A 12007-nucleotide genomic window follows, 5' to 3' on the forward strand; every position below is an offset into this window, starting at 1 on the left:
GTCTCCCCCAGGCAAAGATTTGAAAGAAGATTGGGCTTTCAAGATGTGCTGTTCAAGCTGTTTTGAAGAAGCACAAAGAAATGAGCAACGTCGAGTGTAGACACTGGTCAGCCAAGGAAAATTTAATGCAACAGACGAAAGACACATCATACTTCCCTTCAACATTGGAAGAAGCCCAGCAGTGCTGGAAACCAGAACTAGCGGAAACCAGCATGACTCCCATCTATCCATTTTTAGAGAAGTCTGGCCAGAAGTGGTCTTCCTGGAAGAATTGTGCCCCAAAAGCCGTACCTCTGATGTGGAAACAAGGCTAAGCAATTCAGCTATACGCAAAAACATAGGAACTGGGGTGCAGGAAAATGGCAGCATGTGCTCTGGACTGATGAGTCAAAATTTGAAATATCTAGCTGTAGCAGGTGGTATTTCAAAATTTGAAAAATCTAGCTGATCAATGGTGTCCTCAATGCTGAGAAATACAGGCAGATACTTAGTGTTGTGGCCCAGCAGCGGCAGGCTGAGCTGTTGGTGGACTCGTGACAGCTCAGACCATTATGGGATTGCTCTGGAGGATGAGGAAGATTCTGGAGGGTGTTTGGAGTCAGAGCAGGAACTAGAAAGGCCCTGTTGGCCACCAGGTGGCATCTGAGTCAGGGAGCAGTGAAGAGGAACAGAGGGAGGTTGTCCCTGATGTCCGTATGCGTAGAGCTGAGAGGAGAAAGGAACAGCTGTGGAGAAGACGTCATAGAAGGAAGGAGGGACAGCTGGCTAAGGTTGTGGCCCCTCCCAAAGAGTTTATAGGTGGAGCGACGGGAGGGGAATCTTTGCAGGAAACAACAGTCCATTTTACTAGCCGTTGAGAAAGCATTCTGTAAATTTAATCTTGGTTTCTTGAAGATAGCACCGTTTTGCGGTGGTTCTGCTCCTTCCTCTCCGGCCGGACGCAATGCGTGTTGGCAGGGAAGCAGAGGTTGACCCTGAGGCCGCTCACTTGTGGGGTGCCGCAGGGGTTGGTCCTCTCGCCTCTCCTGTTCAACACATATATGAAGCTGCTGGGTGAGATCATCCGTGGTTTCGGGGTCGGATACCACCTGTACGCTGATGATACGCAGCTGTACATCGCCACCCCGAACCACCCCAACGAGGCTGTCGAAATGATGTCCCGGTGCTTGGAAGCTGTACGGGTCTGGATGGGAGACAACAGACTCAAGCTCAACCCCTCCAAGGCGGAGTGGCTGTGGCTACCGGCGACCCGGTTCCACCAGTGGACTCCATCACTGGCCATTGGGGGCGAGCAACTGGCCCCCGTGGAGCGGGTGCGCAATTTGGGCATCCTCCTAGATGCCCGGCTGTCAATGGATGAGCACGTGGCAGCCGTGGCGAGGGGGACGTTCCACCAGGTTCGCCTGGTGCGCCAATTGCGCCCCCTATTGGACCGGGACGCCCTTCGCACAGTCACTCATGCGCTGGTGACGTCCCGTCTGGACTACTGCAATGCTCTCTACATGGGGCTTCCCTTGAGATGCACCCGGAGACTACAGCTGGTTCAGAATGCGGCCGAGCGGGCAATTATGGGGAGTACCAGGTACTCCCATGTAACACCTATCCTGCGCGAGCTGCACTGGCTACCTGTGGTCTACCGGGTGCGTTTCAAGGTGTTGATTACCATCTTCAAAGCGCTCCATGGCACAGGACCTAGTTACTTGCGGGATCGCATCCTACCCCATACATCCCTGCGGCCAATTCGCTCTCACAGAGAGGGACTCCTCCGGGTGCCGTCCACTAAGCAATGCCAGCGGGCGGCGTCCAGGAGTAGGGCCTTCTCTGTGATGGGCCCAGCCCTCTGGAATGACCTCCCCTCAGATATTAGGACCACCACCGACCTCCGCTCTTTCCGTACGAAACTCAAGACCCACCTGTTCCAACTAGCCGGCATGGCTTAACTATAGTATTACCTTCTAATCCTCCTGGCAGTTATTTTAAACTATAGGGTAGTTTTTAATGTTGTATTATATTTTATCATTACTGGACTAATTTTACCATTATTGGATTGATTTTAATGAATTGGTTTTATGAGTCCTAATGCCTCCTCCATATAAATGTAATTGTATATACATTATGCAATGTCTATGTAATTATATATGCTTTTAACTTCCGATTGTACACCGCCCCGAGTCCCTTTGGGGAGAGGGAGCGGTTTAGAAATGCAATAAATCTAATCTAATCTAATCTTATTTTAGTGCATGCGCTCAAAAGCCTGATTGGGCTTATTATCTGGGGAGGTCTTATTTTTGAGGAAACGGTACTATCAGGGAGGCATGTGATTAGCCCCAAATTTATTCTATAGCAGCAGAATAACAGCCTCAAACATACAGCTAATGTCATTAAGAACTACCTTCGGCGTAAAGAAGAACGGGAAATACTGGAAGTGATGATTTGACCCCCACAGAGCACTGATCTCAACATCATCTAGCCCAGGGGTGAAATCCTCCCGGTTCAGCCAAACTGATAGGGACGATTGTCCTTGGTTCTGCAAACAGGTAGTTTAAAAAAAAAGCTTCCAAGAATCATGCGATTCAGCTGTGAGCTGTGCAATCATCAGAAGCTGCTTTTAAAGCATTTCTTCCCTACCAGTTTGGGCAAATAGGAGAGAGAGGGGGGGAGGGGGGAGAGGGAGAGAGAGAAAGGGGGAGAGAGAGGGAGAAAGAGAGAGAGGGAGAGAGAGGGAGAGAGGGAGGGCGAGAGGGAGAGAGAGGGAGAGAGAGGGGGGAGGGAGGGAGAGAGGGAGGGAGGGAGAGAGAGAGAGAGGGAGGGAGAGGGAGAGAGAGAGGGGGAGAGGGAGAGAGAGAGGGAGAGGGAGATAGAGGGAGGGAGAGGGAGAGAGAGAGGGAGAGAGGGAGGGAGGGAGAGGGAGAGAGAGAGGGAGAGAGAGGGAGAGAGGGAGGGAGGGGGAGGGAGAGAGGGAGGGAGGGAGAGAGAGAGAGAGGGAGGGAGAGGGAGAGAGAGAGGGGGAGAGGGAGAGAGAGAGGGAGAGAGGGAGGGAGGGAGAGAGAGAGGGAGAGAGAGGGAGAGAGGGAGGGAGGGGGAGGGAGAGAGGGAGGGAGGGAGGGGGAGGGAGGGAGGGAGGGAGAGGGAGATAGAGGGAGGGAGATAGAGAGAGGGAGGGAGGGAGGGAGAGGGAGAGAGAGAGGGAGAGAGAGGGAGGGAGGGAGAGAGAGGGGGGAGAGAGAGGGAGAGAGGGAGGGAGGGAGAGGGAGAGAGAGAGAGGGAGGGAGAGAGAGGGAGAGAGAGGGAGGGAGAGAGAGGGAGAGAGAGAGGGAGAGAGAGAGAGAGAGGGAGGGAGAGTGAGAGTGTACACCTGGCACTAGACACAGCTTCAGAGGATACCTTGAAAGAGCACAGCAATCTAGAGCTGGAAGGGACCTGGAGGTCATCTAGTCCAACCCCCTGCTCCAGCAGGACACTGTTAAAGTGAGTTTCTGTCTTTTGACACCACCCTCCCGTCACATGACTACATAGCCACCAAATTGATTCTTTGTTTCCTAGGGTCCAGTTAGAGAATAGTTTTTAAAAGTCCAATTAGAGAATAGTTTAAAAGTTCCTTGGTGCTTCTGAGCTTTGTTGTTTACTCGCAGACAATCAGAGAATAGTTTGAATGTAAAGATCAATCAGACGCCACATCAGTTGGTTGCATGTAGAGAGGTTACAGCCAACCCCTTGTGCTTGTGAGCAGATACCTTCACCTCTGAAGACACTGGATAGAAGTAGTAGAGAAATATCAAGATATGGCATCAGAAAATGAGTAGCCATTTACCCATAAGCTCATATCTTGATATATCACACTACACTGAAATAATTAAGTCTCACAATCCTGAAATGCTGCCTCAATGTGGCGGGGGTGGGGGAGGGGGAGGGGGAGGGAATATTCCTGGGAGAACACCAAGAGTCTATTACCCTATTTTGGATATTCCATTAATATGCAAACATCTAGTGCTAATGATAGGAAAGGTAAGAGGAAAGAAAGAAAAGAACAAGTTGAATGCGTTATACAGCAGCAGTGAGCACGCTGTTAGAAGAGATGAAAGAGCAAATTGAGTTTATTTATTTATTTTATTTTATTATTCGTATTTATAGACCGCCCCTTCTCCCGAAAGGGACTCGGGGCGGTGTACAGTCACTAAAATGCGTTATAAAATACATACATAAAACAGTTAAATAATTAAATACGTAGGTGGAGGAGGTTGCAAGACTGTATATAGAATAATAAATATAGTACATTAAAAGCTTATTAAAACCCCAAACCCAATTAAAATGAATAAATCCCCGGGAGGTAAAACTAAGAAAGTGCCAGGCCAGCTGATTGAAATAGGTGAGTCTTTAACTTTTGCCGGAAGGAACGGAGGTCGGTGGTAGTTCGAATGTCTGGGGGGAGGTCATTCCAGAGGGTTGGGCCCATCACAGAGAAGGATCTACTCCTAGGTGTCGCCCGCTGGCATTGCCTAGCAGACGGCACCAGGAGGAGCCCCTCTCTGTGTGAGCGGATAGGTCGCAGGGACGTGTGTGGTAGGATGCGATCCTGCAGATACCTAGGTCCTATGCCATGGAGCGCTTTAAAGATGGTAATCAGTACCTTGAAACGCACCCGAAAGGCCACAGGTAGCCAGTGCAGCTCGCGCAGGAGAGGTGTTACGTGGGAGTAACGAGTTCTTCCCATAATAACCCGCGCGGCTGCGTTCTGAACTAGCTGCAGACTCCGGATGCGTCCCAAGGGAAGCCCCATGTAGAGAGCATTGCAGTAGTCCAGGCGAGACGTCACCAGCGCATGAGTGACCGTGCGCAGGGCACTCCGGTCCAGTAGGGGGCGCAATTGGCGCACCAGGTGAACCTGGTGGAACGCCCCCCTTGCCACGGCTGCCACATGGTCCTCCATTGACAGCCGGGCATCGAGGAGGACGCCCAAATTGCGCGCCCGCTCCACAGGGGACAGCTGTTCGCCCCCTATGGCCAGCGATGGGGTCAGCTGGCTGAACCGAGGCGCCGGTACCCACAGCCACTCAGTCTTGGAGGGGTTGAGTTTGAGTCTGTTGTCCCCCATCCAGACCCCGACGGCTTCCAAACACCGGGACATCAGTTTGGAGTTTGGAGGAAAAAAATGCTAAAAATCAACGCTAACATGATGGCACATAATGAAATCAAATGTATAGATGCAATAGATGGGTTAAAACTCCCATTAAGTTTCTGGGGGCAAAATTAATGGGGGCAAAATGAATATTACAATGTGATTAAACTACATTTTACAGAATATTCTATTGATGATTTATTTTAGGTATGTTTTACACAGATGTATACATTAATGGGAAGGAAACAAAACTGGATTTATTCACAAACGTTTAATTTAGAACATTTCTACCCCATCCTTCAGATTACCAAAGTGTTTCCAATGTAGTGTAGGAAGTTATCACCTAGCCCTCTCCCAGAAAAATGAAATATCCTAGGAAATATTGAAAAGGCAGAATATTATATTTTCCTGGATGTGAGAAAAGGGAGAAACACATTTTAAACACAAAGTAAATTCCTACAGCTTCCAGCCCATCCCCACTTTGTCAATGGGCCATTAAGAAGGCCAAGCTAGTCCACTTTACATAATAAAGAGTTCAGCTCCAGGGGGATGGGTGTAGAGTTCTGGCAGTGACAATAAGGCAGGATAATATAAGCCTTTATTCAACTGACCACATGGCATCTGAACTCAAATCAAACCTGGATTCAAAACTCAACCTAGAGGGTTGCCCCTGCATGGGCCCATGTGAGTCTGACAACCAATCAGAATACATTTCTTACACAGGAACAGGAAACAGATAGGTGGGGCAGAACAGATTATAAAAAGCCTAGCAAGCCCCTCCATCTTCCCTTCTCTTCCCTTCTCTTCTCTTCTCCACCAACATTGAACCATGTGATCACCTTTGCTGTTCAGGACTCAAGCCATGCAGTCCTGTCCACCATTAAAACCATCTTTCCAAGCAGCCTCCATGACTCCAGTGTCTTTTTCCCCACTTGGAGCCGAACCCAGAAGGACATTTCTTCCAACAGTAGCTTCTACTGTAAAGGAAACCAAATGCACCATTTAAATGAGCACAAGAGCAGTAAAGAACTGGAGATTCTTCTGGACAGAGATCTTTGCATGCTTTTAATTAAAACATTGTTTTTATTTTTTTCAATTTAGTTTGTCGCTCATGTACAAGATAACAGGAATAAGAATAAACATGAACAAAAACACAGGAAGTGGGTACAAATGGAAACATTAGGACAGGAACATTAGAGCATGGTGGTGCACTTATGCACGCCCCTACATTATGTAGATTGACTAGTCAATAGCCAGTCTATCTTTTCCTTCTTATAACAGAAGAAGAACTGAAGGAACAGTTAAACTGTGATGGAGCAATGAGTGATCATAAGAGCAGTTTATTTTATTACATTTCTGGTTTATTATATTTCTCTGGACAGATTATACAGAAAATTAAAATATCAACAAAACCCAATATTATTAAGAGTATAAAATCAGGTTACAAATGGAAGATGATGAGTGTACTCATGTATCATGTCCTTAAAATGTTAATAGATTTGGGGGAAAGGTTCATTTATCCCAAATTGTATTTAGTGTGTTTTACACTTCCTCAAAATATGTATTTGAAAGTTTGGATACCTTTTTTATGCTGAAGGTATTTAAAAAATTGAGAGATATCTGATGAGATAATATGATCATCTTGTTTTGGGATGGGGCATCAATCTATATGTATGGAGAAATCGTTGAATGTTAAAGATGTTAATGTTATGTTCAATTACATATCAATGGTAAACCAATGACTATAGATAAGTATAAAATGCAAGATTTTTTCCGAGTTTGCATTTTTAATTTGCACTTTTAATTTTTTAAAAAAATTGTCTTCCAAGACTAAAGATGTTGCTCAAAAATGTGGTTTTTTTAAAAAAAGTAGCGTGTCTTTCTCCCTGAGACTCAGAATACATCCACATCTCTTCACTCCGAAGATTGTGACTGCCCGTAATTTAGGCTCGTAATCTCAGCAGCGGCCCTCCTTCTCCCGTCCTTCCCAGCAGAGCGCCGAGGCTGCTTTACCAGGAGGAAGGGGCGCTTTCTATGTGTATCCGACCGAAGCTTTGCCTCATTATCAGCCAATTATCAGGGCAATCGCTGTTAAATTTTAATTAATGCCACTTACATGCTTCAAACAGTATAATTATTACTTTACACAATCTGAGCTGACAGGTATACATTTTATTAAAATAAAAGCACTCGGAGGTCGATACATGAAACGCCTAGCGCTAACACACTCACTCATTCACTCGAGCACCAACCCCTTTCCTTTCAAGGCATACCAAAGGAATAGTCTGCAGTAATTGGCCCACACAAGCCCAAGGTCCCGCCCTGTCTTTTGATTGGGTTAAAACGGAGGCGTAGGAGAGGCGGGGCGATAAGATTGAACATAGGCGGTGGGATTAACGCCGAGAGACAGAAATTGGTCTGGAAATATCCTAACTGGTGCAGCACCCAGGCGTGCCTCTGGTCGCAGCCAATCAACAGGAATATTTCATTTCCCTCCCTTCTTTTGACAGCAGTGAGGTGAAAATGGCCGTGGGCGCCTCTTTTTTCTCTCTCCTCCTGACTGGCTGGCGTGAAGGACGCGCTGTGATTTCTCATTGGTCGTCGTGGCCTGCCCCTTCCCCTCCCACTCCTTTTTCTTCCTCCTTTGTCACGTTAGGGCAGAACGATTGACGGGAGCGTTGGCCAATCCGAGCAACAGAAGCATAGAATCGTCTCCTCCAGGAGGCGCGATCTCAGTTTCTGGATTGGATCTCGGTGAAGAGCATTGATTGGCTGACAGCGGGCACTGTGAAGGAGTGGCTGGCTAGGCGGGTGGGCGGGAGCTGCACGAGGCGCCTGAGGTGGGAGCAGCGCCGTCAAGAGAAGGAGGAGGAGCGCAGGTGAGGAGACCCCTTTCGCGCTCGCTCAACCGGCCGCCCTCTTGTCCCCTCTTGTCCCCTCATGCTGCGGTGGCGGCGGCGGGCTTCGTGGGTGGGGCCTTCACGTCTCCGGGCCTCGCTTCGTTTTGCGGAGCAGAAAGCGAAGGCCCAGGCCGGACGCCTTTCCCTAATTGCTGTCAGTCTTTAAAGCGAGGGGAGGAGCCAGGACAAACCTCGCCCTATTGAGGGCATATCAGGCCACACCCCCTAAAGTTCCAACGAATTCTCAGCGCGAGCTTTGGACATGCTCAGGAGAACTCCGGTTCCACTGGGCCCACTTCTCCCGCTTTCATTTTCTCGAATACGGGAAAACGTAGGTCTCGCTTCCTTTTTCCTTGTCTTCGTCTCCTGCCACCACTTTCTAGTTGCCGTTCCTTAAAATAAGTGGGAGGAGCCTTGAGAAACCGTGCCTTCCATTGTTCAAGCCTATTAGCATAAAAGTCAAAATCTCAAGCCAGTAGTAAATTGGACCGACGTGCTTTGCTTCTATTAAGGCGGACTTGGGGTTTGTTATACAGTAGTGGCCAAAATTGTGGAAATCTTTTTTTGGGGGGAAGTGTATTTTTGAAGTTTGATGGCTTAATTCCACTTTTTTTTTGGAGTAGTACCATAAAAATATATATCAATGGAAATATAATTTAATCAAGAATGTAAGGCAATGACTTGTATGAACGATTTGCTATTAGAATAGCAGTTATAAAGAAGAAAAGTGAAACACATAGAAAAAATGAGATATACAAACATTATCGCCATGTCAGTTAATACATAGTTGGGTAACCTTTAGCAAGTCTTCCCATGGAGTGAACCAAGTCTTTTAGTTCTGCAGCTGTTATAATGTGAAACCAGGATTGAATGATTGCTTTTATTAACTGAGTTTCATTGCTTGGTCGCTTCTGACCTATAGAATACAGATAATTGAACAAACTTCATTGCATTACATTCTTGATTAAATTATCTTTCCATTGATATATAATTTTATGGTACTACTGCAAAAAAGTAGTGTTATTAGCCACCAAACCTCAAAAATACACTTTCCCCCAAAAAAAGTTTCCACAGTTTTGGCCACTACTATATGCTACAATACAATTTTTATCTTTCAAAGTGGTTACACTTTACTCTTAAACATAATAGCAGTGTTATGTTTATGCTATAGATTAAGACTTAAGAGTTCAGTCTTGAACATTTTTTTGTCTCAGAAGAGAAGCCCTGATTTTTTTTTTGTAAACAGCCCTTTTTACACACTAGCTTTTTAAAATGTGGGTTATTTATGTAAAAAGTGTACATGTAGGACGGGGTGCATATGACAATGTTTTTCTTTCAAAAAAACAAAAAAGGTGGTTGCTTTCTTTCGCTGTTATATAGGAAGGAATGCTTTTTTTAAAAGAGTGTACCTGTCTTAATATGTATATATGTTTCCTAAAAATAAAGTTGTGTCTTTCAAAGAATTTTTTTTTAATTCAGGCAAATCTAAATGATTCCAGTGCTAGGATTGTAAGCCAGGGTGGGTGCAAGATGTTCCTGTGCATCTTTATGGCAGAAAAATTGCAACATTATCCACTGTGGCTTTGTGCTTTTTTTTAAAAAAAGGCTAATGTTGCTGTGTTTAAGATGGTTTAGGTATTGTATAATAATTTGCTCTAGAATTAGTAGCCATTTAAGCCAGTCCCCCTCTCCCCCCATGTGGAGGCAACTACTCCAAATTAAGAATCATTAACAGAAGATTGTCCAGTTTCTGCAAAGGAATGGTAACCAACTACCTTGCAGACAAGCTACTATTACCTTAGGAACTTTTAAAGATTCAAGTGGAATCTATCTTTCTGTATTTAAAGAGCATTATTCCATTTCCTGTTCATTGGGCTGCAGCACAATGAGTACAAGGCTTTATCTGTATTATTGATTCATTTTATATTTGAAAATTAGGATCATAGTCATCCTCTGTTATATTTTCTCTAAGATAGATTGGCCTGTTTCTTCTCATAAGAAGGGTAATCTTTGCTGCTTTTCTCTGCATCTGTTCTAGTTTGTCTGACTCACCTTTTGTACATTTGATTATTTTTTCCCATGTGGCAAGCTTTTCATTTGTCTCAAAATTTCATTCTCTTATTTTTGAATTCAGTGATTTCCCTTCCCTCCCATAAAATTATCTTTCCTTATATTTAAAAAGAATTGTATTTAGCACTCCAAGTACTATAACAAAATAAGTGTAATCAAAATTTTGAAATGAGCTATAACTTTAAATAAAGAGGGTAATATTGATTCATTTAGAACATCTTAATTCTGAAAAGCCGAAGAAAATTATCATGTTTGCAGTCTTTGAGATATGAGAGAAGGGGCTTGGTACATGATTGGCTGCTTACAGATGGATGACAGAAAATCACTTCATATTCTCAGAAGGATGATTTCATTTCATTATAACAGTGAGCTTTTCATATGTTACAGATCAATTCTGGTGTATTCAAAACAGATTCTAAAATAGGATATGTGGGTGTAAGCAAAACTTTATGCTTAATTTTAAAATGAGGAAGTTTGCAGATTTTCCATAAATCCTGTCTTTAAATCACTTGTATATTGGTTGCTTGTGTATGGAGTTTAGGAAAGAAAGAAAAATAAGAATATAGTAAAGAAGAAAAGAAATATATACATTTCCCCCATCACAAGTGCAAACAATTTTAGTAACTTATTGCCTCTTAAAATGCAGCAAGGGTTATTAGAGATGATATATCTATTTTAACCTTGATCAAATAAACAACTTTATTCCTTTTTTTACTTTTAACAATCTTGATCTTTATTCCCTTCAAACAATCTCCTACAACTTGATTTCTTTTTTTTCTTTGTCCCTTCTCATAGAATTTTTCAAACAAGCCTCTTCCGTAAATCCATTATAGGAAAGTTACCCAAGTTGCTCTTTTGTTGTTATTTGTATATCCCTTTTAATTACTAAGATATCAACTGGTTTCATTTGTATGTCCAGTGTAGCATCTTTTTGCCACACAATTCTTGTAGTCTGTCATTTTTAAAATCCACTTTCAGATCACTTTCAGTCTGATCCACTAAAACTCTTCCATAGCATCTTTTGAGCACGGTCTATTATAGAGGCAATTATTCTTAAATTTTTAACTTCTGGGTCCATTATTCAACAATATCCTTCAATATTTCCATAGCAATAGCACTTAGACTTATATACAGCTTCATAGTGCTTTTGCAGCCCTCTCTAACTGGTTTACAGAGTCAGCATATTGCCCCCAACAATCTGGGTCCTCATTTTACCGACCTCGGAAGGATGGAAGGCTGAGTCAACCTTGAGGCGGTGAGATTTGAACTGCCGAACTGCAGCTAGCAGTCAGCTGAAGTAGCCTGTAGTACTACACTCTAACCACTGCACCACCTCGGCTTTTGCGTTGTTAAAATATTTTGCTTCATTCTGCATTAGTAAGCAAATTTTAAGCACTCTCCTTTAATTGTAATGTTTAGTTTCTTCAGTTCTCTCCAAGGTTTGGCCTTCAAAGTGTCATCTCATCATTTTTAAAAATCAAAATGAAAGCATTGTTCCACAGAAAAGATTTTTTATAATTATTTCTAAAATCTTATTTCAGATCCATCTGGACCCTTAGTCTGTTTGTAACTTTCCCAAATCAAAATTTTAATTACTCTTTCTTATTTATACCATTTTTAAAAATTCTTAAACTTGTATTTAAAACTTCTTTCACTAAGAATTAAAGGAAGCTCAACCAGTACTATAAAACCTGTCAATCTAAAGGTTCCTAATAGTTGAAAAGCAGTTACCACGCAGTTTCCAAAAGTGATTAGAAAAGTATGTGTGAACCCAGGGTCCTTTTAAAGGCACAAACCAGAGGTGGGTTCCTCCCAGTTTGACCCGGTTCGGCCGAATAGATAGTAACTTGGCCGTCCATGTGCCCGAACCGGCGGCACCATCTTGTTTTTTGCTTTGCGCATGCGTCCCTGAGCAAACGAG

At 44.0% G+C, this 12007-nt stretch overlaps 1 protein-coding gene across 3 annotated transcripts in view; it reads left to right on the forward strand.

The window, feature by feature from the left end:
- The first annotated feature begins 7765 nt into the window (after positions 1 to 7765).
- MTMR4 (myotubularin related protein 4) overlaps positions 7766 to 12007 on the forward strand; it is a 53367-nt gene continuing 49125 nt past the window's right edge. Inside the window, exon 1 of one of the 3 annotated variants that reach the window (XM_081942398.1) lies at positions 7766 to 7995. The gene's annotated coding sequence lies outside the window, so the exon portion shown is untranslated. Of the gene's footprint in view, positions 7996 to 8189; positions 8348 to 12007 lie in introns of those variants that run through there. The other 2 variants (XM_081942400.1, XM_081942399.1) reach the window with 2 other exon arrangements.

This window comes from Natrix helvetica (assembly GCF_964273705.1).
Source record: "Natrix helvetica genome assembly, chromosome: 2".
In the NCBI taxonomy this organism is placed as follows: Eukaryota; Metazoa; Chordata; class Lepidosauria; order Squamata; family Natricidae; genus Natrix; species Natrix helvetica.